The sequence below is a fragment of the Panthera uncia genome, chromosome E1 (assembly GCF_023721935.1).
Source record: "Panthera uncia isolate 11264 chromosome E1, Puncia_PCG_1.0, whole genome shotgun sequence".
Classification (NCBI taxonomy): Eukaryota; Metazoa; Chordata; class Mammalia; order Carnivora; family Felidae; genus Panthera; species Panthera uncia.
In genome coordinates, this window is record NC_064814.1 from 46380946 (window position 1) to 46408803 (window position 27858).

The 27858-nt window shown below is 57.0% G+C and overlaps 1 protein-coding gene across 2 annotated transcripts in view; it reads right to left on the reverse strand.

The window, feature by feature from the left end:
- The window catches only part of KCNJ12 (potassium inwardly rectifying channel subfamily J member 12), a 41505-nt gene extending 16148 nt beyond the window's left edge, over positions 1 to 25357 (reverse strand). For both annotated transcript variants that reach the window (XM_049636843.1, XM_049636842.1), the window contains exon 1: positions 25058 to 25357. The gene's annotated coding sequence lies outside the window, so the exon portion shown is untranslated. The remainder of the gene's footprint in view (positions 1 to 25057) is intronic.
- Between the last annotated feature and the right edge of the window lie 2501 nt (positions 25358 to 27858).

Sequence of the window (27858 nt, forward strand, 5' to 3'; positions counted from 1 at the left end):
GGCCTGTGTTGGTCCCCAAACCCTCACGAGGGCTGCTCAAGGACACCAAAGCAAGGGAGTCTGAGTGAGGGGAGAGGGGTGCAGGGAGGTCCGGAGGACCACGTGGGGCAGAGGCAGGGCTGTGTGGTCCCTGCCACTCAGTAGCATGTTCCAGGGGGTCCTACCCTGGGGGCCCAAAATGGAATCCAGGGCTCTCTGAACTTGATGGGAAAAACACCCGAACTTCCCCTTTTCTCTCTGTAAAATGTACCATCCCCTCTGTGACAAATGGAGGCAGCAGAGCCCAGCAGCCTGGCGCTCAGTACGGCTGGTCCCGGGGCCTGTTCTAGGTGCTGCCAGCAAAGGCATTCTGAAGCAACAGCGTGCTAATTACCGTATCACACATTCCAAAATAACATTTTGATAAACAGTTCACGTTTCTGGTTTCCTCTGTGGTCCTATGTGGGTTCTCTCACGCGTTCAAGAACATTATCCTGAGCAAGTGCACATCAAAGGCATTCACAGCCAGGCAGGTCGGGACTGGGGCATCATCGTGAAATGGTGGAGTCACCTGGGCCGTCTCGTTCATTCATTCATTCATTCATTCACGCGTTCACTCATCCATCCATCATCCATCCGTCCATCTGTCCATCCCACAAGCATGTCTTCATCGAGCACCAGCTCCATCTCTGGAATTGGTGTAGTGGGAACAGGGTGAAAAGCCCGTGCCCCTTGGTGTTTCTAACAGGTAGGGGAAGAGACAGACACTTCAGAAGGAAGTGAATGAATGGAGAAGACTCACACTGCACCGGAGGCTGTACGACCACGGGGGGAGGTGCGGTCCGGCTGCCTGGGGGGAAGCCAGGGCTTGCAAGAGGACACAGGGCTCAAGCAGGGAGGGCAAACGCGCAGGCCAAAGGCAAGAAGGAGTTGCTATCTGAAGGAAGAGAGTTGGCAAGAGGGAGGCGGGCAAGATGAGGTCCGAGTGGGCATGGGCGGGGCCTCGGCCTGTGACCCACCTATGATGCCCCCTGGCCTGGTCCCAAAGTCACTCAGGAGTCCTGGGGCCCAGGCCAGGAACATGAGCCTGAGGAATTCTCTGGAACACAGGGATGAGTATTGACAGCACTGTCTTCCAGGCATTGCTTCGTCTAGTCCTGGGTGAGGGAGAGGATCTTCTTGGCCCAATGTCACAATGAGCTGAAGCTCAGGGTGGGAAGGGACCCACAGCCAGAGGGCAGTGATCCTGTGACCTCACAGCTGTCTCACCCCGACTCCCCCCACCGCACACGCTTCTCCAACCCCAGCAAACCGGAACCGCGCACCAACCGTGCACCAGGCACACCCAACACCGTGACATATGCTGCTTCAGTTCACAGCATCGTTCCTCTTGATAAAGGCCAGAGACGGGCTCAGAGAGGGTGAGCACCTTGCCCAGAGCCACACAGCTGGTCCACAGCAGAGGGGATGGGAATCCAAGACTTCCAGGGCCATGGGAAGAGAGACCGTGGACATGACTATGCCAGCCTGGCCCTAATGTCTCCAGGAGAACCCAGTCTCTCCAGATGTCTCAGGACCACCTCCTGCAGTGAGCCTCCCTGTGCGCGGCTGCCTGCCTCTTCCTGAAAGCTAACTGATGCTGGGGCAGGACAGCGCGGGGGGGGGGGGGGGGGGGGGGGGGGGGGGGCGGGGGCACCGCTGACAGCCCAGGGCTGGCGGGGCAAGGGCCTGGGGGTGTGACCAGCAGGTCTCTGCCCCAAGAGCAGGTGGGGCAGCCACTGAGAACCCCAGGAAAAGCTTTCTCATGCCTGAAGCTTTCATTTACCACCTCTTCTATATTCCTCTGAACAACCCTACGAGACGCTGCCTGATGTCCTCCCCCAAGAGGAAGAAACAGGCTCAGAGAGGGAATCGAGCACCTCAAAGCTACAAGCCAGTCAGCGCCCGGAGGGCTGTCTCCTCCTCAGGCGAGGCCTGGAGGCCTGGAGGCCTGGAGGCCTGGAGAGTTCGTGTGTGTTAGTGGCTGGGGTGAATGGCCAGAGCTCAGAGGACGAATGAGGCTGCTTCCTGACCCCATTCTCACACCAGCATCTGCCGGCAGGAGAAAGATGTTAGGGGCCCGGGGATTCTTCCCACACTTGGTCCCAGCCCTTGCCTGCTCCAGCTTGCCCTGCCTCCGCCTTTAAGACACAATTACAGGGGCGCCTGGGTGGCGCAGTCGGTTAAGCGTCCGGCTTCAGCCAGGTCACGATCTCGCGGTCCGTGAGTTCGAGCCCCGCGTCAGGCTCTGGGCTGATGGCTCGGAGCCTGGAGCCTGTTTCCGATTCTGTGTCTCCCTCTCTCTCTGCCCCTCCCCCGTTCATGCTCTGTCTCTCTCTGTCCCAAAAATAAATAAAAAAACGTTGAAAAAAAAAAAAACTGGAAGAAATTTAAAAAAAAAAGAAAAAAAAAAAGACACAATTACAGGATTAACCCTTGCCTCAATTTCCACATCGGTTACGCGGGCCAATTATATTGCCTGCCTGGTACTGCTGTTTAGGGAATTAGTGGAGTTAGTTTATGCAAAGTGCCCAGATCAGGGGCCAGCACACAATAGGTGCTCATGTGTGGGCACATCCTTGCATGGACCTACAGCCTGAGGTATGGGTGCATGTTTTTCTAGGAGTGTCAGGGAAGTGTAGACACCTGGCCCCACTTTGCATTTCCCCAGGAAAGACCTGAGTGAAGGATGCGGGAGCAGGAAGTTTATTTGGGAGGTGATCCTGGGAGTGGGAGACAGAAACAGGGGAAGGACGGCAGCAAGTCACTGACAAGGGCACGTAGGCTCCAGCCCGCTGGTGCCCAGAACTCGAGCCTCGGTTATCCCCCCAAGGGGCAAGGGGCGAGTGGTGCTGGGGGAGGCGGGGGTTGCGGGGGCCTGACGTCCACTCCACTGATGGGTACAGGGCCCCGGGTGGGGGTGAGCGTGGGGGCGGTGCGGGGAGGACATGTTCATCCCCCGGCCACACGTGCAGGCAGCTCCGGTGACCAGAGGAGGCGCTTGTGCAGACAGTTAGGGTGTGGTCAGAAGCGAAGTGGGAGGTGTGAAGCGGGCAGCCCCGAGAGCTGGTGTCTCACACTCGGGGGTACACGTACGGCTGGGGCTATGTGCGCTCCTGCTCTTCGGCAGGAACACATGGGTGCCTGTGCAATCTGCGATGTGTGCACACAGACACAGACCTGTGCCTTCACGAGGACAGATCTGTGCCTACATTTGTGCTGGGGCTGGACACCATGGGGTAGGTCTCTACGTGTCTGCCCTTGCACACACGTAGGTATACGTTTAAGCTTTACAAGGCGCGGCACACACATGCATGTGTGCTCAGTCTGGGTGCATGTGCATGCACTGTAGTCCCTCGCCCAACCCTGGCAGTGGCCATAGGATGGCAGAGATGGTCTGGTCACCTTGGCAACGGGGCAGGAGCTGGCTAAGCTGGGACAGCCTTGGTTCAAAGGAAAAAAAAAAAAAAAAAAACCAAACCACTGAACACAAAGAGGCTGGGAAAAGAAAAGGAGGTGGAGGGCCGGGATGGGGAGAGGCTCAGCCCCCAGCCCCCAGCTTCTGCTCACAGATCTCCTACCCCCACTGGTTCTGAGGCCCAGTCCCCGCCCTGGCTGCCGGCTGCCAGGAGCCAAGACACGGGTCCAAGGACCCATATCAGGCCCATTTTTCTGAGCATCCCCTGTGTAAGATCCCTTTAGAGTCCTGGAGCTCACCTAGGAGGAAAGCAAGAAGGGACGAGGTGGGTGCCATAGACCCCGACTGCCAAATACCCCGGGAGAGCCCTCTCCCAGATTCGCTGCACCCCAGAAGAGGGCACCCCAGACACGAGGCACTTTGCAAACCAGGGGACCCTGGGCCGTGCCCACACAGAAGTCACCCTCTCTGGACAATTAACGCACAAATTGCGTGCACCGCCCCACAGCCGGGCCATTAGCCCAGATCCTGCGATGATTTATTCACAAGCTCCTATCTCCTTCTCATCCCCACGGCCAGCTCATCGGCCTCACTGCCTAGGCCGGGAGGGACGACCCACAGACGCTTTCCTGGCCTCGCTCGAAAACATTGCATGCTATTTATATTTCATCAGACGAGTGCACGGGATGAAACCGCTGGTGATCTGCTCCCGCAGGCAGCCGGGAGCTGAAAGCCCCACATGGGTGGCCTCTGGGAAGGGAACTCTGGCTCTCAGACAGGAGAAGTCCAGATTTCTTTCACTCTTTCACGGTGGGACCATGCTGAGAGCCTGTGGCACAGGACCTCGGCTCACATTGACAGGGGCTTTACCTTGACTGCCTCACAGTGTCCTGACAAGGCCCCACCGGAAAGATTCTGCCATTATCCTCATTTAACAGATGAAGAACGAAGGTTCGGAGAGGTGAAGTCACTAACCTGAACCACACTGCCTGTAAGAGGCAGAGCTGGGAAGTAAACCGCAGGCAGCCCCAGAGCCTGTACCTTTACATCCCAGCATCTGGCCTCCCGGAGCCCCAGGGCAGCGCTATGAGGTCGTAGGTATCCTGTCTTACAGATAAGGACACCAAGGCTCAGAGAAGTACAATGACTTGCTCAGGGACACATAGCCAGGAATGGAAGCCAGGCAGGTGACCTTGACTGATAATGTGCTCTAATCCTTGCTCCGGGAGACCCCACTGATGTGCCCAGGGAGCAGCCCCAGGAGAAGGAGAATGGCTCGGGGAAGCCAGTCTCCACTGCTACCTGAAGCCACAGCCATGCAGGGTCCCCTCACCTGCCAGGGGGTGGCCCTACCTCAGTGCCCAGCCCCGCCTCCCAGAAGCCAAGTGGAGGCGCAGGGTGGGTGGCTCTGGTATAGCTCCAGCTGTCAACACAATGACAAGCGTGAAGGGCACTCAAATCACAGCGCTACCCTCTTGTCATCGCCCTCACAGAGAAGGGACCCTCACACAGTGGGATGGGTCAGGCCTCACCAACATCGGGCTGGGGAGCTCTGGATAACCCAGAGCTCCCATAACCCCTGGATCTTCCTGAGACCCCTGGGAGCGGAGTTGGCTAGAATCCCAAATCCTGCCAGACAGACTGCCCCCGCTTTGAGCCTCAGTGTCCTCATCTATAAGATGGGAACTGACAGTGCCTCCGAGGGCTGGGGTGGACATGTGAGAACTTGGTAGCCAGCATGAGGCCGGTATGCAGTGGTCACCCAGCAAGTGGCCACTGTGCATTCACGTTATTTGCAAAGCCCGAGATACCGCACCTGCTTGAATACAGACTGCACGAGCTTTGCAGTGGGCCAGCTCTGGGTTCAAATTCTGACTCTGTGACTCCCTGGTTATGTACCTCGGGCACCTGGCTTCCCCACTCTGAGCCTCCGTTTCCCTGCCTGTCAGCTGAGGATGTCGCTCCTTCCCTATGAGACTGTGGGAACAAACTACGTCCAGGCGTGTACAGCACTGATCTCCGACCTCAGCAGGCACTTGAGAGCCAACCAGCCCCCCACTCGCATTTCAACGCCAAGGTCAGGGTGGCAGGTACCTCTGAGCAACCCCCAGCCAGTACCTGCCTTCTAGAGACCCTGAGAGGCTGCCATGCCAGGCCTGGCAGGGACCCAGGGACAAGAGGACTGTGGCCCAGCTGGGGAGCAGAAGGTGTCCCAGACTGGCTGCAGGGGTTCAGGGCCCAGAGAAGGGCAGGCTGTACCTGGACCACACAACGGGACAGGGTGGGGGGTTGGGGGGACCCAGCCAGGAGAGCCCGACTCACCCTGCCTAAGCCAAAACCAGAACACCCTTCTCCTCTCCCTGGACCAGTCCACAATCCTTGCCTGAGCACCAACCGTGTTCAAGCACTCTGGGCCTCGGTTTCCCCATCTGTAACATAGGCGTGAGACGACGTGATTGCTGTGACGATGAATGAGTTCATAAAAAAAGAACCGTGCCTGGCATAGAGAAATATTATTAACATGTCAACATGATCAGCAGCAGGTGCATTTGTGTGCCAGGCCCTGGGGATACAGAGGGAAGAGGCCCACGGATCCCAGCGCTGACCACACTGTGTGTTCGTGGCCTCTGTCCAGGCCTGCCAGCTCCGGGGGTCCTCAAGCACTTTCAGGCACCCCTTTTCTATGACCCCAGCAGGGCCAGGAAAGAGTTTTTGGAAAGAAAATGAATTGACAGTTTATCTGACAGTTTAACTCTGGCCACACTGAACTCCCAGCAGGTCGTACCCCTACATGCCTTTGCCCAGGCTGTCCCCCTAACCCACAGGGTGTCCACCTCCTGGCTGACCTCTGGCTTCTTCTTCAGGCTCCCAGGCTGGGTTTGGAGCCGCCCCTAACCCTCTGCAGCCCCCTGGGTTTTTCTCTGTCACAGCCCTGACCACACCAGGCACCCCTACCACCCCTGCCTCAAGCCGACCTTCTGGTCACCCAGCACGGGGCCGGGCACAGTACAAGGGCTCCGTGTCTGCGTTCAGAACAACAACAATCTACAATTTAAGCTTTTATGTTTACTAAGAATGCACTATATACCACACCTTGTCCCCAAGGACAAAGATTTCCTTGTTTAAGCTATACAAGAGTCCTACGAGGTAGATATTGTAATTTTACAGGGGAGAAACTGAGGCTTGGGGAGGTGGCCTGAGAACACTGGAGACTTCATGTGAGTCACAGCCCAGATCTGGACTCCTCTCTCTGCTCCAGCCCGTGGGGCGGCAAGAGAGGCCCGCACTGGTGACCATTAGCGCCCTCAGTGCCCCAGCCCCAGCTTGAAGAAGGATCCTTCTGCCAAAGAAGGGCCCTCAGTGTGGGGGCAGGACAGAAGAGGAGGAGGGGCACAGGGGCTGGCTTCACACTTGGGGGGTTGAGCTGTGCATTCCAGGCCTCTGGGGCCTCATCTGTAAAGTGGGGACACTGAGACCAGCCTGGCGCCTGGCACAGACCGGGCACTCGGCAATCAGTTGTTGAAGAAAAGTGTGGAGGGGCCCTCATAGCCTGGGATCCCCTGGCCTCCCTCTTCTTAGGCCTCCGCCTAGTGGTGGCGGCAGCTCAGCCCAGACAGGGGCCCCAGGCCCCCAGAAGGACCTTAGAGGCCCCCCAACACCAGATCGATGGCCTGCAGAGAGTGCTGGCCCTGTGAGCAAGAAAGCAAAAACACCCGAGGCCTTGCACAAGGGCAAGATGCTGCACAGGGAAGGGCAGCAGGGGGCGGGGCCAGCCCCTGGAACAGCCAGTGACATAAGGACAGACTGTGTGGGACCCTGAAGCTGGGCTTCGGAGGGCTGCTCCGTCAGCCAGAGCCAGACCCCTGGACCCGGGCTCAGAGGAGCACCTGGGGGCCCAGAAAATCCCTCAAACCTCTCTGCGCCTCACATCCTCCTTTGTAACTGGGGATACCAAGAGGACAGCATTTCCACGGTTATCTTGCGAAAGCACCCATAAAACTCTGAAGCAGCAGAAGCCTCCAGTAAACGTCCTTTCCAGAGACCCAGGAGCCTGCACTTTCCCTCCGGCTGCGGGTGGAGGGCAGGTGACAGGTGAGCCGGAGAACCTGGGAACTGGGGAGACACGGGCACCGCGGTGCAGGGAACGGGGTGTTAGAGTGATGTCAAGGGACACAATAATGACTTACAAATCCAGCCCCGGCCTAGAAGCAGCCTCAGCCCCTCCCCAGAGAGCGGTGGGCTGGGCAAGAGGGGCAGAAGGTACCGAGGGTCAGGGAAAGGGGAGGCGGGGGGACCAACCCATGTATACTCCCCTCGCCCGCCCGCGCCGCCCTCCCCACCTGTGCCGTCGGGCCACATCCACTTCACTGGCCAGGACACACACATCTCTCCCACCCGCTCGCAGAACTCAGGCGCACGCCCTCTCCACGGTCAGGGCCCCTGCACGACCACCACACACACGGAGCCACGCACCCCCATCTCCAATGGCTTTCCACCTGTCTCTACAGTCCACGTCCGTCTACACTGTCCCCAAACGGGACTCATCACCACGGGCCTGGCCCTGTGAACACGGCTGATTCACACTGACCCCATGTGCCTGGACTCCTGGGTTGTGAGGACGGGAAACAGAGAGGAGGGCAGGGGACCATGAAACCCTCCACTCGCAACAGTACCAGCATCCCAAGGCCAAGGGGAGCCAGGTGGCTTGGACGCCATCCAAATCCAGCCGCCAGGCACAGCCCCGGTGGGGGGCTCCTGCCGGATCCTCGGTGCTGACAGGCTGATGAGGGGGTGGGGGATCAGCTGGGTCTGTGCCTCCGCCTCAAGCAGCTGCAGTCTCGGGAGGGAGGGGTAGAGGGGGGGTCCTATCAGGAGGTGGCATCTGTCCCCTTCCTGCCTTTCCATCCCCACTGTAGCAGGCAGGGCCCCCCTTCCCTGAGGAGCCCTGCCTGCCAGGCTGGGCACTGCTGACCACACTCGTCCGTGACCCCCAAGCAGGCACAGGTTGAGCGCCTACTGTGTGCCGAACTTGTGGGAACTCCTAGACACAGAGCCCTGCCAGGACCTCTAGTGGGTAGCTTATTATCCCCATTTTACACAGGGGGAAACTGAGGGTCAGCAAAGCTCTGTGGCATGCCTGGACCGCTTCCCGTAGAAGTTGCTGCAGCTCAGGAAGAAAGACAGGATAGGAAGCCGCTTCAGAAAGCCCACCCCACCCCCATGCAGGCCACACACCGGGCACCCTCCACTGATTGTCTTGCTTCACCGTAAGGACAGTCCTAGGAGGTGGACAGCAGGTGCCTGCATCCACCGTTCAGATGAGGAGTCCGGGCCACAGCGGCGGAGCCAGGAAGCAGTCCTGCCAGAAGGCCAAGCCGTGGCTCAGTTCCCCCAACCCGCTGGCCACCTCAAGCCCTGCTGGGAGTCGTGGGAGGTCGCCTGCCACCCGGGGAGGGGGCAGAGGATCGGGGGAAGGTAAGAGCTCGCAGGGGAGATGCTGCTGGGCAGGGAGGGGGCTGAGCCTGGAAGTAGAGGGCGGGCCTGAATGAGAGATGAGACCGAGAGCTGGCTGAGGACACGGCTGAGGCCCGGGGTTGGCGGGGAGGAGAGGGCACCCCAGTGAGCGCACCTCAAGGCACTGGGGCGGGTGTCGAGCCACGCAGACCTTCCCGGGGGAGCCAGGGCCCTGGGCCCAGACGGTGCTGACGGTGAGCCAGACGAACCCTGGAGGTGACCAAGGGGGACGCAGGTGACCTGGACCTGAGCAGTCTGTACCGCCACCATAGGTACAAAGATCAGGGGCAAAGGCCAAGAGGAGAAACTGGGGAAAGCGACTGGGGACACACGCAGTGAGGAGTTCTGTAGTTACAGGGAGCAGAGAAATGAGCAGAAGCCAAAGGGGAGGGGGCGGTCAAGAGAGCGTGCTTTTAGTGGCGGAAGATAATATATCCTCAGAAACTTAAACGCAGGGTTGCCATATGACCCAGCAGTTCACTCCTAAGTATGGACCCAAGAGAAGTGAAAACCAGTGTTCACACATGACCATGTACATGACTGTTCCCAGCAGCACGACTCACAACAGCCAAAGGCGGAAACTGCCCCGACACCCATCAACTGCCCAAGGATGACCAAAATGTGGTACATTCACCCATGGACTATCATTCAGCCCTAAAAACCATCAAGTACTGAGCCACACTGAAGTCTGGATGAGCCTCAGAAACACTCTGCCAAGCGAAAGCAGCCAGACACAAAAGGCCACAAGTTGGATGATTCCACGTATATGAATGTCCAGAATCGGTAAATACACAGATGCAGAAAGCAGTGGCTGCCAGGGGATGGGGGCACGGAGAGTGAGGGTTGGAGGGTGGGGGTGATTATTTAATGCGTACAGGGTTTTGTCTTGCGATGAAAACGTTTTGGAACAGGATGAGAGGTACATTTGCACACCATTGTGAATGTATTAGATGCCACCGAATGGCTCGCTCTCAATGGTTAATTTTATGTCATGTGAATTTCGCCTCAAAAAATATTTTTGTTGAGGAGTCACATGAAAGGGATTTGAACCCAACTAAAGCCTGACAGATGCAAGGCTAACTCCTCACACCCACTCAGCGGGGCCACGGCCACGGCCACGGCCCAGAGAGTGGGAAAGAAACGCTTGCTGTTGCAAGAAAGAAGGAAACAATAGCAGAGCACTGCATGGCCTCCGGGCCACCTGCAAGGCCCCCTCCTTACTCACGCTGCTCCAGCCATGACGTTCTGTTCTCCACACCAGTCCCTGACCCCGATGGGGGAACACCACCTACCTTTGGCCTCTCCCCGGGCCCGCTTCCCTCCGATATGCTCCTGGCTCCTCCCTGACTCCATGAAGGTCTCCGATCAGATGTCCCCTTCCCTCCCGTGTATTCTACGGTCACTTATTCAGAAATCTATGCTCAGTTGCCCCTTGACATGTGAGGGCAGGGGGTTGGCATCCAAGACTACTCGTTTTGCAAGACTATTTTGTAGAGGTGTTCTAGGTTTACACCAAAATTGAGGGGAAGGTACAGAGATTTCTCATATACCCCGAGTCTACACATGCACAGCCTCCCCCACTGTCAACATCACTCACTAAAGTGGTACATTTGTTACAATTGGTGAACTTAAACTGACACATCATAATCACCCAAAGTCCACAGTTTACCTTAAGGCTAACCTCTGGCGTTGTACTTTCTATGGTTTTGGACAAATGTGTAATGACTTGTATCCATCATTATGGCATCATACAGAATAGTCTCACTGTCTAAAAATCCTCTGTGCTCTACCTATTCATCTCCCCTTCTCCACGCCCGGCAACCACTGACCTTTTTATTGTCTCCATGGTTTTGCCTTTTCCAGAATGTTACGTAGTTGGAATCCTACAGCATATAGCTTTTCCAGACTGGCTTCTTTCACTTAGTAAATCTGCACTTAAAGTCCTCCGTGTCTTTTCATGGCTTGATCTCTCTCTCTCTCTCCCTCTCTCTCTCTCTTTTTGCTGAATAACGTTCCATTGTCTGGATGCACCATTTATCCATTCACCTATTGAAGAACATCTTGGTTGCTTCCAAGTTTGGGCAATCGTGACTAAAGCTGCTATAAACATCTGCGTGCAGTTTCTGTGTGGATGTAAGTTCTCGACTTTGTTAGGTAAATACCAAGAAGTATGACTCCTGGATCATACGGTAATAGGATGTTCAGTTTTTAAGAACCAAACATCTTCCAATAAGGCTGCACCATTTTGCATTCCCACCAGCAATTACAATTCCTCTTGCTCTGTGTCCTCGCCTACATTTGGTGTCAACAGTATCCTGGATGCGGGCCATTCTAATAGGTGTGCAGTGGCATCTCGTTTTCATTTGCATTTCCCCGATGACATATAACGCGGAGTCTTTTCCCATGTTACCTGCCATCCGTGTATCTTCTTTGCTGACACGTCCATTCAGGTCTTTGACCCATTTTCCAATTAGGTTGCTTGCTTCCTATTGTTGAGTTGTAAGACTTCTTTGTATATTTTGGATAACAGCCTTTTATCAAATGTGTCTTTTGCAAATATTTTCCCCAAGTCCATGGCTTGTCTTCTAATTGTCTTAATACTGCCTTTCCCGGAGCAGAAGTTCTTAATTTTAATGAAGTCCAGCTTGTCAATCATTTCATTCACAGATCGTGTCCTTGGTGTGGCTAAAAAGGCATCACCGGATCCAAGTCATCTAGGTTTTCTTCTATGTTATCTGCCAGGAGTTTAATACTTCTGCATTTTACATTTAGATCTATGATCCAATATGAGTTAACTTTTATGAAGGGTGCAACGTCTATGTCTAGGTTTTTTTTTTTTTTCTTATGAATGTCCAGCTCTTCCAGCCCCTTTTGTCGAAAAGACTATCTTTGCTCCATTGTCAGAGCTGGTTGACAATACTTATAGGGGTCCATTTCTGGGTTCTCCACTCCATTCCTTTGATCCATTTGTCTATTCCTGTGTCAATACCACACTGTCTTGATACCTGTAGCTTTATAGCGAATCTTGAAGTCACGTGGTGTCAGTCCTCCGACTTTGTTCTTCTCCAATAGTATGTTGGGCTCATCTGAGTCTTTTGCCTCTCCATATGACTTTAATCAGTTTGTTGATATTCATAAATTAACTCGTATTTTGATCGGGATTCCATTGAGTCCATAGATCAGACAGGGAAGAACTAACATCTCGGCAATATTGAGTCTTCCTATCCATAAACATGGAATATCTCTCCATTTATTTAGTTCTTCTTTGATTTCCTTCATCAGAGTGTTGGAGTTTCCCTCTTAAAGATCTTGCATATATCTTGTTAGACTTGAACCTAAGCACTTCATTCCAGGGAGTGCTAATATCAACGGTATTGTTTTTAATCTCAAATTCCACTTGTTCGTTGCTGGTATATAAGAAAGCAATTGACTTTTGTATATTAACCTTGTATCCTGCAACATTGCTAAAATTGCTTATTTGCTCCAGGGCTTATTTGTTTTCTGTCAATTCTTTCAGACGTTCCTACATAGACAAGCATGTCATCTGTGAACAACGACACTTTTATCTTTCTTCCCAGTTTGTATATCTTTTATTTCCTTTTCTCGCCTAATTGCATTAGCAAGGACTTCCAGTATAATGCTAAGAAAGAGTGGTGAGAGGGGACATCCTTGCCTTGTACCTGATCTAGGTGGGAAAGCTTAAAGTTTCCCGTCATTAAATACGATGTTAGCTATAGGGTTTTTTGTAGATAGTCTTTATCAAGGCAGGAAAGTTCCCCTCTAGTCCTAGTTTGCTGGGAGTTTTGACAATGAATGGGTGCTGTCAGGGCTTTGTTTTGTTCCCTGGAGAGTCCTGGTACTTGCAGAAAGTGCTGGCCTACGGTGAGCCCTTAATGCCCACCTTTGGAAGAAACAGGTGCAGAGTGTAGAGAAGTGTCTAGCAGAGAGAGGGAGACTCACCACAGTGATGATCTTGGGTAGGTGCGAGGGATGGGGGTCCAGTGGGCAAGGCAGGAGATCATTCCATCCGCAGGAAAGAGAAGAAGGCACGCTGAGGGGCACAGGTGCCAGGACATGGGTGGCTGTGGTGGGAGGAAGTAGAAGTCCTCTTCTTTGATTTTCTCAGTGAAAGAGGAGGCCACACTGTCAGCTAAGGGTCCAGGATCTTGAAGTGAAGGGCAGGGCCCCAGAACTGAGGGAAAAGGTTCTGGAACAGGCAGGAAGGGGACAGGCCTGGGATCAGCAGTGTAAGCTGAGAAGCAGCACCTGGAGTGAGGTGGGGCTAACTGGCCACCCCAGGCAACAGACTCAGGGGTTCGTGTCCCTTATGTCTTTCTCCCTGGTGTCTAGGAGGGTCAGGGTGTGCCCAAGAGGCAGGTGGCAAGAAACCTCTCTGCCCCGGGTCCTGCCCAGGGCCCCAGGGATGGCTCTGAAGGACTCTCTAAGGTCTCCACTGGCTGGAAACTCACCCTGGGAGGCACTGGTGTAGAGACACCTCCTGAGGGTGCCTTCTCTGCTCTGCCATTCCCACCGTCCTCTGCAGAAACTTCTCCTCAGGCCATGGGTTAATTTAAGTCCATAATTAAAGGAATCAGTGAGTGAAGGAAGAAGTGATCAACGGCTCCTCTGTCTGCACAGGCACCAGAGCGGCTGCCATCACATCCCGGGGCATCAAATAACATTCGTGGCCAGGTCTACAGGCAGCGTGCTGTGCCCCCACCCCATATCCACAGACCCACAGAACTCAGCTGTGGGTGGGGTTGGGGCTCCAGGGACGTGGGACCAATAAACAGACGTGAGAAATGGATGAAGGGGAGGAACCCCGACCCTGAGAGCTTTAGCAAGACCTCGACCTAAATCTTTCCCCTGCATGAGCCTCCCAACACACAGTAGGTGCTCAAGCGATGACCTTTCTGCTCTAGTCCTGTGGGGGTAAGAATGAGGGAGATTGGATGGACGCCGTGTTCGGTGGCCGAGGTCTCAGGGGACAGAGGACAGCAGGTCATTCAATGTGGGCATCAGCTCTGCTGGTCCCTCCCTCTCGGGGCTTCAATTTCTCCCCCTGCAAAATGGACAGAACTCTGGGAGCCCTCCATCGTCTAGAGCTCTGTAATAGTGCTAACACTTGGCACACACGATCGCAGTTTAAACAGGGTGTTGACTTAGCCCCATTTCTCAGAATAAGGGAGTGAGGCTCAGAGAGGTGAAGCTGCTTGCCTCAAGACACACAGCTAGCAGAGGGCGACAGCCCCATTGGAATCCAGGCCGACCTGGCTCCTGCCCAACATCGCATTTCCCGGATCCTTGGCCAGGGCATCTCTGCCCCCTCGAGGGAGAACACGGCAGGGCCTGTGGCTTTCATGCCTTTGGAGAGAAACTGAGGCCTGCTCATAGGGCCTGTCAATCTGGGTTCAAACGCTGTTTTGGCCACCTGTGTCCCTCAGTGGCTCCTCTCTCAAGCCCTACGCCCCGCCTGGCCAGGACGTTTTGAGAATTAAATGAGATAATGTTCGGGAAAGCACTGAGCACAGCACCTGGCACCAGAAGACACTGGGTAAACAGTCATTTTCATTATTATTTTTGGGTGCCAAGTCTCAGCGAAACGTCACGTCACTTCCTGAGAAATAAAGGCACCCAGTACCACCACGGGCTGCTGATTTCACCACCAGGGCATGCATTTTGCTAAAGCCCCCAAAACGTCCTGACGGCCACCGGAAGCCAAGGGAGGGGCTGAGGACACCCAGGCTCTCCTGGCCACGTGGCATCAGGCCAGGGCATCGCAGCGGCTCATCCGTGGTGGCCCGAAGCGGGGGCGACGGCGGGAATAAAACCCAGCCCCCTCCCTCTGGCAACTTCGAGCTCTCAGGGAAACCCAGACCCCTGAGGAGCCCACCCCTCAGGCCCCGGGCGCAGACTGGGCTGTTCAGAGACACGATGGGCTGCGCGCGGCCTCTCTGAGACTCCGTTTGGGCATATGCAAGACGAGGCAGCCGCTTCCTGTCCCTGGCGTTAGTCACGAAGACCCACTGCGATGAGAAAGGGCAGGGGCATGCCACCTGACTCCCAGTGACCTGAGCCTGGGGGAAGGATGAAGGTCAGGAAAACAAGGTCCTTGCAGGAGCTGGCTGCGGCCAGAAAAGCTATGGGAAGGTGTCTGGATGTAAAGAGCTGCCCCACCTGACTCCAGAACAAGAGACGGGCAGATGAAGCAACGGAAATGCAAGGGCCACCGTCACAGCCAGGACTGGCAGGGGCTGGGTGGCCAGCGACACTGGCGGCCGTTGGTGCGAGGGCGCAGGCTCGCTCGGCTCTGCTGAGAGGTGAGGACGCCGGGATGACCCGGAGGAGGGCACAGCAGTGACAGCTCTCGACGTCACAGAGGCACAGGCCCTCTGACCCCACAGGGCCATTTCTGGAACGTTTGGCTTGGGCAACCCAGGCATGGGGACCTCAGTCCGGGCAGGAACAGCCCAGGGGTGGGCGGAGACACAGAAGCGTATCAGAATGAGGCGGGCTGACTAAATGGAAACTCAGCCTCGCATGGGAAATGCCAGCTAGATTTTAAAACCATTTCACTGGTTGGTATACTAACAAAAGGTGTCACACACACCCCATCCCAGGGCTGCGTGTTTCATCTGACTGCTCCCAACAGCCTAATAGACAAAGGACCCTAGTATCCCCATTTTGCCAATGAGCAAACTGAGACACAGAACAGCTGAATAATTTGTCCAAGGACACACAGCTGGCACAGTAGCAAAGATCAGGCATGTAACCCCAATGCTGTATGTCTCCAAAATACATCGCTAAAATAGAATATGTTTCTTAAAAAAAGAAAGGACAGCGTATCCAGGTTGACCATGTGTAGTGGGTTGAATGAAAGCCCCCCCCCCCCCCCGCCAAAGATATATCCACCCAGAACCTGTGAAAGTGACATTATTTAGATAAAAGGTATTTGCAAATAAAATTAACCCAAGGATCTGGAGATGAGATCATTCTAGATTAGGATGGGCCCTCCGTCCAATGACAAGTGTCTTTAGAAGAGAAGAAAAGAGAAGACCAGACAGGACACGACAAGACACAGACAGAAGAAGGCTGGGTGAAGAAACGGGCAGAGATTGGAGGGATGTGTCTATACGGCAAGGAACACCAAGTTTTGGTGGCAGCTACAGAAGCTGGGAGAGAGGCATGGAATGATTCTCCCTCAGAGCCTCAGCAGGAAGCAAGCCTGCCGACCTCTTGATTTCAGACTTCTGGCCCCCAGAATTGGGATATAATAAATCTGTGTCGTTCTAAGCCACTCTGTTTGTGGTAATTTGTTATGGCAGCCACGGGAAACTAATACAGGGTGCAGTTTGCTCCCCACTGTCCCTGCATCTGTTTTCCTTTCTGGGACCTGGCTGACTGTCCCCCCTGGACTGCTGCCTCCGTGCTCCTTCCACCACCCGGACACAATTTCAAGTGTATGTGTTCATTCAACCCATTTTCCCTAGTGTTCCCATTTCACAGATGAAGAAACTGATACCACTGGCTCGGATAGCTGCTCCAGAGGACCCCTGGAGCCTGCCCAGCCACGGCTGGTCCTGCGACCACCAGGAAGGTAGCTGGGTCGGGACAGGGCCCAAAGCCTGGTCACCTGGCCCTGGAGCTTCAGAACTAGGGCATCTGCTGCAGGATGAGGGCCAGGCCCCAGGGGTGCCTGTGAGGCTGCGGCTGGCAGGGTCCACAGAGGAAAGGAGGAAGGCAGCCAGGGGCTCCTCCTTATGCAGCCCCCAGGGAGGGGCTGGACCATTCCGGAGCTGCCCCAGGGTCTGCTGGGGGCACCCCTTCCAGTGGTCCTGAAGGCTCCCCAGGGCCCAGGAGGGGGCCTGGCCGCCCCAGCCAGGCAGGTGCTGCCGACAGCTTGAAGCTCAGCAGGCCAAGAATATGGGCACGGTTGAGCCTCCGGCCCGAATGGCAGAGGGCGGGGGAGCAGAGAGAGAGAGGAAACTGCCCTGCCCTGCCCTGCCCTGCCTTGACCGCAGAGCCAAAGCCAAGAGGGATGAAAAAGTGGGTGCCCAGATGTGGGCCTGGTGTCCACACCCATTTCGTAAATGGGGAAACTGAGACTTGGGGTCCAGGAGCAGTGGGGGTGACTCACACCCCTCTCGGACTTAGGCTAGCAGATCCTCTCCACCAGGGGCCCTCAGTGGACCGAGGCGGGCAGTGTCTTTCAGATTCAGGCTCAAACCAGGTTATGGGAATGATGGGCTCGCCAAGCAGGTGGTAGACACCTGAGATGGAGAAGCTCAGAGATGAATCAGGGGTGACCGATTCCCCAGAGGCCCTTCCCCCCACCGCAGCTCTGAAGACCATGAAGAAGTAAACGATGGCAGCGAGCACCTTCCCCGTGGTGCATGAGCTGTGGGTCACTAAGGCCCAGAGGGGGTGGGATCTGCCCGGGGCAGGGAGCTTCGCGGTGGCATGGGGACCGAAGGGGGCTGGGCTGGGGGCTCCGAGGTTCGGAAGATTGAAAAGTGCAGGTTCCCGGGCTCTACCCCAGACCCTCCGAACCAGAATCTCTGGGGATGGAGCATGCTCCCAGAGAGGTCTGAGGAAGGAGGTACCCCGTGCAGGATTCGGCACCTCTCCCACGGCTAAGATGCGCCAATTCTGCACCTCTGTAATCTCGGTCTCAAAGAGGTTACAACTTCCCATCTCAAAGAATCCATGACCCGTACGCTCGGGTGGCTCTGGATATTCAAAGACTCCACAGCTAAGACTCTATGATCTGGACTCTGTGACTCAGCCCTCAAGCCAATGCCCATCAAAGGAGAAAGGATGAAGTCCCTGGGTCTGGAGCCCTGGGGCACCAGCAGGGACAGCGCGTATGGAATGATCCCACGGGGAAAAAAAAAAAAAACAGAAAGCAAGAAAGGAAGAAAGGGGAAAGGGAACTATAGATGTTGGCATGTTTATATAACTACATTCACATGTTTGCGTAAGCACTCAGACAATCCAGAAAGTTCTCTAATAATGGTCACCTCAAGAACATAAAGCTTTGGGCTGGGGTGAGGCGGAAGACAGAGTCTGAGAAGGAGAGATTCACTTTCTATCCCTACACTTGTTTAATACTTTACCATGAGCATGTAACACTCTTATAATTAAAAACGATAATGATTCATGAAAAAAAAAAAAGGCATGACAAAGTCTATGCTTCCTTATGTGTTTGTTCGCTTGTTTCTTTAATCCTCTTCCACCCACCAAGACATCAGCCGCGATCCCAAGGCACAGGGCACAGCTCACCGTACTCGCTCAAGAGCTAATCGTGGAAAGCATGAATGGCGCCGAAATCCTGACATCCCCAGAGCCTGCACACTAATACTTGACCGGTGAGACCTCTCCGAGAAGGGAAGGGAGGGGCCTGGGAGAAAAGAGATGCCAGGGGCTGGTCCTGAGGATGGGGTGGCACCGGGATTCCCAGGTCCTGTCACACCCTGCTTCCACGAGGCCACAGTCAAGGCCGCTAGGAAATCCCGCTTTTGAGCTCCCTACCTGCCCCCAGATCCCCACGCCCTGCATCCACCTCTGCCCTCCACGTGACCCAGACAGGCCTCACACTCTCTGGGCCTTGCCAAGCTCTAGTCCCGTGAAGGGATGGGGCGTGAAGGGATGGGGCCAGCTCCCCCCGGCCATCCCCAGTCCTCCTCAGGCCCCCACAGGCCCGAGTGGAAGCCTGGCCTGGCCTTGGCCCGGAACCAAGAGCCCAGAGGCATAGGGTCGGGGGCAGGAGGCAGGCGGCTGCTACCACCCAGAACGCCAGCTGCTGGCAGTGATTTATTTTTGCTTTAAGTGCTGGAGAATTGCAGGGCTGCAGCCGCCAGCTCAGGGGGCTCAGGCTGCAGCTGGAAGGAGAGGGAGGTGGGCAGGAGGTGGGGGCCGCACAGCCCCTCCCTGACCTCTCTTGCCCTCAGCCTCTCAGAGTCTCCATGACACACACACACACACACACGCACGCACACACGCGCGCGCACGCACACGCACACACACACACACACACACACACACACACACACAGAGCTCAGGACCTCCCTATCTCCACACGCTCCCTCCTCCCCGCCCCAGCTCTCCTAAGTAAGTCTCAGAACAGCTGCAAGGAGGCTCTAGGGGGCAGAGAGTCTCGACCACGACCCCCCACCTTGCTTCTGAGACATTTCACCACTTCTGGCTGGGGCTGTCCCTCTCTGGCCTCGGCCGGCCCACTCCCACCTTGGGATGTCATATTCACCCTTCCTCCAGGACACCCACTCACAGGTCAGAGGCTGATGACAGTCACAGGCAATCTGGAGATAGCTCTGGTTTTCATTATGACCTGATCCCTTTTCTGCCCGGAGGGTGGGCCTCAAGAGACAGTGCCCTGCCCTGGGGCACATCTGGCTAAATGGCCGCTGGGCACCTGGGGTTGCTGAGCAGCCCTGGCCAAGGCCCAGCCCCTCGGGAACCTGTCTGGACATCCACAGAAGGAGCGTAAGCCTTAGGTTGGCAGAGGCGATGGGGTGATCTGGGGGAGCCAAGGGGCTGTGCTTTGCCAGCTAGAAGGCCTATAGGTTCTTTTTACAGCTGGAAAGCTGCTGAAGTTGGTAATGGCCAATCTTGAAACATAAAATGTTTCAACCTGGGTGTGGTGCTCAAAAACAGAGACTGTGCAGAGGAGGTAAAACACACCGACACAAAACAAAAGGCCGATGGGCGTGTGAAAGTGTTTAATTGGGCAAGAAATGGAGACGCTGTCCCCTCTGCCACCCCCAGCCCCTGCAGCCGGCCTCCACACATTCTACTGAAGGCCCAAAGATTTATAAACGTGAAGAGAAGCGCTGAGGACCGAGCGGCCCTGACCCCCTGCACCTCAGTTTGCTTAGATCTGCAATGGGAATGTGGTTTCTGCCCCTCACAGGGTGGGGATGGGGGACGCCCTAAGCTGCAAGCAAGCCAAAGGCCAGGAACACGGCAAGGTTCAGAGCTTGAAGCAGATAAGGTCACAGACAAAAAGAGCTCAATGCAGAGTTGGGGCCTGAAATAAATGCCACTTCTCTCCCCCTCACAGACAGATGGCAGGCCAAGGGCTCAGAGGAGAGGTCTGAAAGCTGGCTCTGCCCCCGACAAGCTCCTCAGTTTGGGGACAGTGTTGTCACTTCTCCGAAGCTCGGTTTTCTGATCTGAAGAGTGGGATGATAACTGTGGCTACCACTGCTACTGAGCACACTATCTATCAAGCACCGCACATGGAGGAACCAACCCATTCATGCCCCCACACGTTTATCGAGCATCTACTACACACAGGGTACTGCTGTAGGTGCTGGGGACGTAGCTGGGAACAAATAAGACCAAAACCTCTGCACTTAAGGCACTTATATCCCAGTGGGGGAGACAGACAATAAACAAGATAAGCAAATAAAACATAACATGGTGGATGGCATTAAATTCGACGAGTCGAAAAAAGCAAGAGAGGGAATGTGGGCAAAGGGAGCCCATGGTGTCATCCAGGAGATGCGTCATGGAGGAGGTGGCCTTTGACAAGACCTGAAGGTGGTGAAGGAGGAGGCTTTGTGGGGATCTGGGGAAGAGTGTTTCAAGCAGAGGGAGCAGCAAGTGCAAATGGCCTGGGGCAGGAGCAGGCCTCAGGTGTTGGAGGCACAGCAAGGAGAAAGGCAGGGCGGCCTGAGGAGAGGGAGACAGTGGGGGGCAGAGAGGGTAGTACTGAAGACCAGACTGTGCAGGGCCCTGTGGACCACAGTGAGGAGTGTGGCTTTTATTCTGAGTTGAGGACAAAAGGGGGGGGGGGGGACACGGGAGGATCCTGAGCCCAAGACCAAGACGAAAGCACCCAGAGTGTGTCAAGTACACAGTAGGTGCTCAAGCAAGCATGGCCACTCTGAAGGCTTTATCTTTGTTCCCTGGCCCTTCCCCAAGCCTGAGTCCCCCAAAGAGACCCAGACCACAGCTGATGGAAGGAGGGGGAGGCTTCAGTTGCCCAAGTGGTGGGAGTGCTCAGTCCAGGCTGGTTGAAGGGGGACGGGTCCCTGGCAGGATCCAGGAGGCTGCTCCCACTGACTCTGGGGCAGCATCAATGCACAGCCGGGGTAGACCTGCTCCCCAGGATCACTGAGAAAGGGGCCCCCGCTCCTATCTGGCCGTGTAAATGGAACTCTGTCTGATGCTACAGGGCCGAAGGCCAATTAGGGGGCTGGACCAGGGGTCCCCAAGGTCCCCTCAGCCTCACGCTGCCTCTGCAGCTGCCACTTCAGCAGCTGGGCAGGAAGACCTGCGCTACGGAACATCAGTGGGGGTGGGTGGAGAGAAGGGGTGGAGAAGGGGAGGGGGTACAAGACACACAGCAGGAGCAGGAGGCCTGTGTCTGAGGCCCTCTCCCGCTGCAGCAAACCACTTAGCCTCTCTGGGCCTCAGTTTCCCCACATGTCCAAGGACAGGCTGCACTGGAAGGACAGATTCTCAAGGCTCTGGTGCCACATTCCCCCCCTTCGTGCAGCTCCCTTTCCACACCCCCATTTCTGCTCAGATCCCCCCTACCCAGAAGCACACACGGAAGCTCACGTTTCTACTGCCCCCCTCCCAGGTGTTCTCAGGGGTCCCCCCAGCTGCGACTTTGATCCCACTTCACAGATGATAAACTGAAGACCACGAGGAGAAGTGACTCAGCCCCGCTCACCTTGGCTGTGTGCCCTGAAGCCTCCTCCCAAACAGTGAGATTCTCGAGGGAAGGGGCTGGGTCTCCATTCATTCACCACCAGTTTATTAAGCATCTCCTGTATGCCGGGCACTACACCGGGACCACGGCTGAGGGTGCCAGGGTCTCCACCACTAGAGCTCACGGCCCGCCACAGCTCCCATCATCACAGCGAGGCCTCTGCGGCCAGAGAAAGCAGCCTAGACACAGACCCACCAAACATTTACAGGGCACGCCAGGCCTTCCCTAGGTCCCAGGGATACCGCCACCTGGGCACTGGGATGCCGAGCAGGCACCCTGCAGCCAGCCTGGCACACAAACGCAGCCGGGCAGGGTGTCTGGGGAACAGAGGAGGGTGCAACTCCGTCCCCGGGAGAGCGCCAGGGCTCTGGACCAGAGGGACACAGGTTCCTGTCCCTCCCGGTGCCTCCTTGGGCCTCAGATCTCCTGTCTGTACAATGGAGCTAATGCCACCCTAGGTACTGGCAGACCATTAGGAAATTAAATCAGGTGGCAGAGTGCTGGGCCCTCGGCCAGTGCCCGGCGAGGGCTCCAGTCCCGCCTGCGGCCCGGCTCCTCTGGAAAATCCGCCTGCCTCGTCCAGCCCCGCCCCCACCCCACCCCCAAGGCTCCTCTGAAGCCTCCAACCTCCCTGCCCCGCCTGCGGCCCAGTTTCAAGCCGGCCTTCTTTCTTTTATCTTCGGCCTTTGCTGTCTTCCTATCACGCAGCCAATTCCCCTGGTACAGCCAGCCTGTGGGCCCGAGCCCACACCCACCACACCTTGGAGTGGCCGGCCCAGCCTCCACCCTCCCGCTGCCCACGAGCTGCCTCCCTCTCAGCCTCTTCTCTGTGCCAGCCTATGGCAGGGCTCCAGCTGCAGGCCCCAGGGGAGGGGCAGGTGTGCCCATGTGTCACTCACAGCAAAGCCCTGGCGGGGGCCCAGCACCGCACACCAGGTGCACCTGTCGGAAGGACGGCCCAGCCCAGAGCCAAGAGGCAGCGAGACCAAGAGTGGCCATCGGGTGGGCTCTGAGGGAGCACCAGCAGCCTTCAGCCTGGGGCTGGGCGAGGGCCGCAGGGGTTGCCGGGAGTGACGACGCAGTTGCTTCTGCCCCAGACGTGTGCCAAGGCCGCCGGGTGCCATGCCCGGTGCTGCCAACTGTGGCCCAGGGCACCAGAGGGAACTGTTCACAAGCAGAACCCGTCCCAGTACCGCATAACTGCAGGGAACTGCTGTCATTGTTACTGTTATTACTATCTTCATTGTTGTCACTATTATTTCACTGCTGCAGGGCCACCAATGTTACCTCGTTCTGCTTCAGGAAGACTTGAGGGGAGGGACACTGTGGCCCTGGGACAAGAAGCTTGACAGGGGCAGCCCCCTGGCCTGGGAAGAGCTAGATGATTCTGCTCAAACCCCTGACTCGCTGTGTGGCTTTGGGCAAGACCTTGTCCCTCTCTGGGCATATCTTTCTCGCAGCACAGCACAGCTCACTGAACATCCCTGGATCGGGCAGCAGCCTCCACCACATCCCTTCCTGAGCAGCCTGGAAGCCCTACGGGGGCCTAACGGGGCAGGTGGCCATGATGGGGACAGAGGTCCAGGGGCGGGCCAATAAACCCAGAGCTGCGCCAACACCCAGCATTTACAGAGCACCCCCTACCTATATGCATTCAGCAGCGCACCAGTGGAGAAGAGGGGACCCCTGTCATCTGGCACACTGGAGCGCCCGTTCTTGTCCCCAGGAATGCTCAAGCAAGTCCCTCCTCCTTGCACCCTATTGCCCCTAAGGAGTCTTGACCCCACCTGAAGGGATCCAGTCCAACATCTCCTTCTTAGAGCTGCCAACCTCTAGTCCCCTGGCCGGAGAGAAGGGACCACCAGAAAGCTGATGGCAGACTTTACTGAAGATTCTCTTTGGGCTCTGAGCACGAGGAGTGGGGTGATTTTCTGAGAACAGAGGAGCGGGGACTTCACAAAAAAAAAAAAAAGACCATAAGCCTCCAGTGGGCCCAAGACTGGGACCTCCTCCCTAACCCTTTGGCCATATGACAGCAGCCTAGGGAGGAAGTCCCTGTTGAGGGGCCACAAAGGAACAACCTAGCAGAAAGTGAGCCTGGGGTCACGCCGAGGCAGCGGGACTGGCCTTACTCGGCACCTAAGGGAGGGGGTCAGGGATAAGGCCGGAGGCTAACGCCTTGTAGGTTCTACCTTCCAGAGGTGGCTACTGATTTCAGCGGCATGTGGGCACCTCCGTGCTCCTGGAAGACAGAGCCTGTGAACCTGGGTTCCGGAAGGTAGGTATGGGGGCGGGGGCAGGAGGTCCCCAGCACTTTACCCCAGGGCTCCAACCTGGGCACAGGGAGCAAAGAATAAAGTAGAACGGATCACAGGCAGTGCAGCACTCCCAGATGGGTACGCCCCCTAGGAAATGGGCAGCAGGGTGAGGGGCCAGGAGAACCTCCCAGAACAGAAGACCATCTCTAAAGAAACACTTTCCTGTGACCTCCCATTCTAAACACAGGTTTTAAAATATTCACATGACCAGTGCACACTCAATCAGGAGCGGCAGCAGAGACATGCGCTGGGGCCTCAACTCCCATGTGAAGCACCCCCCCCCACACACACACACAGGAGCTCCCCACCCCAGGTGCCACTCCAGTGAGCCCCCTGGTTCCCCATGCCGCTTCCCCATAGGGCATCGGGAGCAGAGGTGAGCACCTAGGAGCCACTCCTGCCATGAAACCCTGGGGGCTTCTCAGCTGAGGGGTCATCGCCTCTGGGATCAAGGCCGACTTCTAAAAGCAAAAAGGTGCGGCTGGAGTTGCCGGCTGGCTAGCGGAAAACACCATTTCCAGAATATTTTTACTCCATTAGAGCACGGGAGGTGGGAGTGAGAAAGGACTCCGAGGACCCACAGATCTAGGGCCTGGAGGCATTTTCGGGCGCTGGTAGACTGCGCCCCCTCTGCACCCCCACTTTAATCCCGGGGTCTCCGGGAAGGTCACGCATAGGATTGATGCCTCGCGCGAAAGTGCCTCCCCACGCTCCCTCCCGAGCCCCCATGTGCGAGTTGGCCAGAGGGGGGCCGAGGGCGCCTCAAAGTTTCCCGGAGCGCCCCCAGGACGAAGGTTAGCAAGGAGCAAAGTTCCCTGGTGGCAGTAGCCGGAGACATGGCAGGGGAAGAAAAGCTCGCAGTCAGCATTTCCTCCGATGGCTCACCAAGGGAGGAAAAAAAACAGAAACGAGAGGAAGAAAAAAACCTCCCGCCCCACCTTCCCTGTTGCAGCACCACCTCGTGCTCGCTCCTGCCCGGGGAGGGGGCCTTCGGGATGCCGGAGTCGGGCCCCCGGGGGGCCGAGCGCCGGGCGGCCGCGCACTTACCTCGGTCAGTGCCCCGGGCGCGGCGCGCTCCGCGTCCTCCGAGCTCCGGGCGGCCGTTCCTGGCCCCGGCAGCCGCCGCGCTGCCTGCATCGCCGCCGCCGCCTCAGGGCAGCCCCCGGGGGCGCTCCATGCCAAGGGGCGCGTCAGTGTGGGGCGCCGATCTCCCCGGTTCAGCCACGGGTCGGGGGCGCGCGCCTGGACGGCGCCCCCGGCCGCGGGGCGCTCGCTCTGGCCGGCGCGGCTGGCGTCCGTCCCTCCGTCCGGCTGGGAGCGCGGCCGGCCCACCCCCTCCCCCGCCGGCTGTTATCTGATCCCGGGCAGGGCCGGGCGCGCTCGTCTCTACGCCCCGGCGCCCCGCGCCTCCCCGCCCGCTCCGGCCGCGCCAGCCCCTCGCCCCCGGCTACCGTTCCCACGGAGGCGATGGCAGCGGCAAGGCCCGGGGAAGGCGGGGAGAGCGGAATGGAGGGCGAGGAGGCGGCGGGAGGCAGAGGCTCGGCGCGCACCCAGCTCCGCGCCCCGCTGCCACCAGAACCGGGCTCGGCAACTCCTCTAACTCTCCGCCGAGAGCACGCCCGCCCCGCGCCGCGCCGCCGCTGCCCCCGCCCACCCGGGCCCTAGCCTGGCCCAGAGCGCCCCCAGCCCCGGGCCGCCCCCCACACACACACCGCCAGCCACTTGCGCAATGGGGCGCGCGCGCGCACACACAGACACACACACACACAGAGGCATGTCCTCCAGGGACACGCGCACACACAGGTGCATGGCCAGCGCACAGACAGGCAAGGGAATCTTGCACACACGCGTCCACACAGCCTTGGTACACAGCTCAGGTGCCAGCATACAAGCATGCAAAATGCATGTCCTGACATGCATGATGGTTCCAAGTGCACAGGTGCATACACACTCACACGTGTGCATGCAGGGGGGTATCTGCACATGTGCATACGTGCACACAGATCCTAGCTTGTACATCATTCCCATGGAATCCTTTCTTTTTGCACACCAGGCATACACTCTATGCACACTCATATACATACATCATTTCCCCCTCTTTAATAGCATCTCTCTCCTCCCCATCTTGTGCTCTGTTTGGCTTCTCCCATCTCCTTCTTTCTCCTCCGTGCTCCTCCCCCCTACTCCCTCTCTCTCTCTCTCTCTCTCTCTCTCTCTCTCTGCTGACTTGACCCCCATGTGACCCTCTTCTCTTGCCACCCCAGCAAGGCTCAGGCTCTCTTCCCAGCCTGTCCCCACTCGCCCTACCCTCCCAGCCTCCTGGGGCCTATTGTCTGGGCCTCAGATCTCTCAGCCTCCCGCCGGGCCCAGGCCTTTCATCCTGGCAGACAGACCTGCCCGACTGGGCCTTGGCCCAGGAAGACCCCATTTTATCACCAGTCTGACCCCTTGTTCAGCCTTGGGGCCACAGAATTGGGCCAAGGAGGCAGGTCTGTGCCCGGAGCACAAGCCTCAAAGGGCTTCCTGGCCCCCTTGGCTTCCAGCTTCCCCTTTAATGTGAAATATAATTATGTGTCTGCACAGCAGGGAGACTGGCTGCAGGATTCTAACCAAGGAGGATGGCTCTCTGGCCACCGCCCAGATTGCTGGCGGCTGAGACAGAGCGGTCTGCAGGCCCCACCAGCCCCAGGCTCCCAGCCCCAGGCTCCAGGCCGCTGGCAGCTGGTAGGTACCACCTGGCCCAACCCACCCAGAGAACTCACCGACCTCAGGCTGTCCAGGGTTTGGATTACGCCAACTCTATTGACCAGCTGTGGAGGCAAGTCATTTCATCTCTCCGTGCCTCACTATCCCTGTCATCAAGTGGGGAGAGTAACCATTCCTGCCTCATGGAGCCGCAGTGAGGATTAAATGCGTGTAAAATATACCTCAACAGTTGATACGGCTCCTGGCTGGGTGAAACAGCTAACACCGAGTGAGCACTCAAGACGTGTGAGGCTCTGTGCTAAAGACCTGGCTGGAATTATTTTGCTGTCACTGCAACAGGGTAAATACACTCACTGACCCTATTTTACAAGTAAAGGAGCAGAGGCACAGGGAGGCCCATTGTCTGTCACAGGGCTGTTGAAGGTAGTACCAGGACTCAGGGCCCGATCTGTCCCCAGAACAAGAGCCCCTGCCCCCTTGCCTTGACAGCTGCTAAGGGCTGCAGTGGAGAGAAGGGCCACCCCAAGAGAGTCCGGCCCAATGCCCCACTCTGCCCCTAACTGGTACACCGTGCCCTGGTTTTCTCCTCCTCCTCGGAGACCAGCCTCCCAGAGGACCAAAAGCTCTCAGGAAACTTTTCCTCCTTCTCCCTCCAAGCGACCCAGGAGGGAATTGATTCAGCTCCCCACCGTCCCCCCGCCCAGTTTCCCAGAAGACAGAGAGGCCACAGTCCCGCCCCAGGAGGCCACAGTCCCGCCCCAGGTGGAACCGGCCCCAAGGCACTCCTCCCAGGCTCCGCCGCGGGTCCCCAGAGGACCCCGGATGCCCGTCAGCTGGGAGATAGTTCCATCCAAAGCTCATAGCTGGGGAATGGACAGGAACACCTTGGGGCACCTCTGTGCCTAGGATTCTGACAGTTCCTGGGACAAGGGTAACTCCCAAGGTATCTGCAACCCTAGAATGTTCCCTACACAGAGTCCCCACCTAGATCCTCACCAAGCCAGGTCTTATCCCTGGGCCCCAGGCCTCCCCCAGAGCCATTATCGGACCCATTTCACAGAGACAGCAGGTGTCTTTTGCCCCAGGACTTCCGGCAAGGCAAAGAATATCTGGCAAAGGTGAAAGCCTGACTCCCCAGGCCA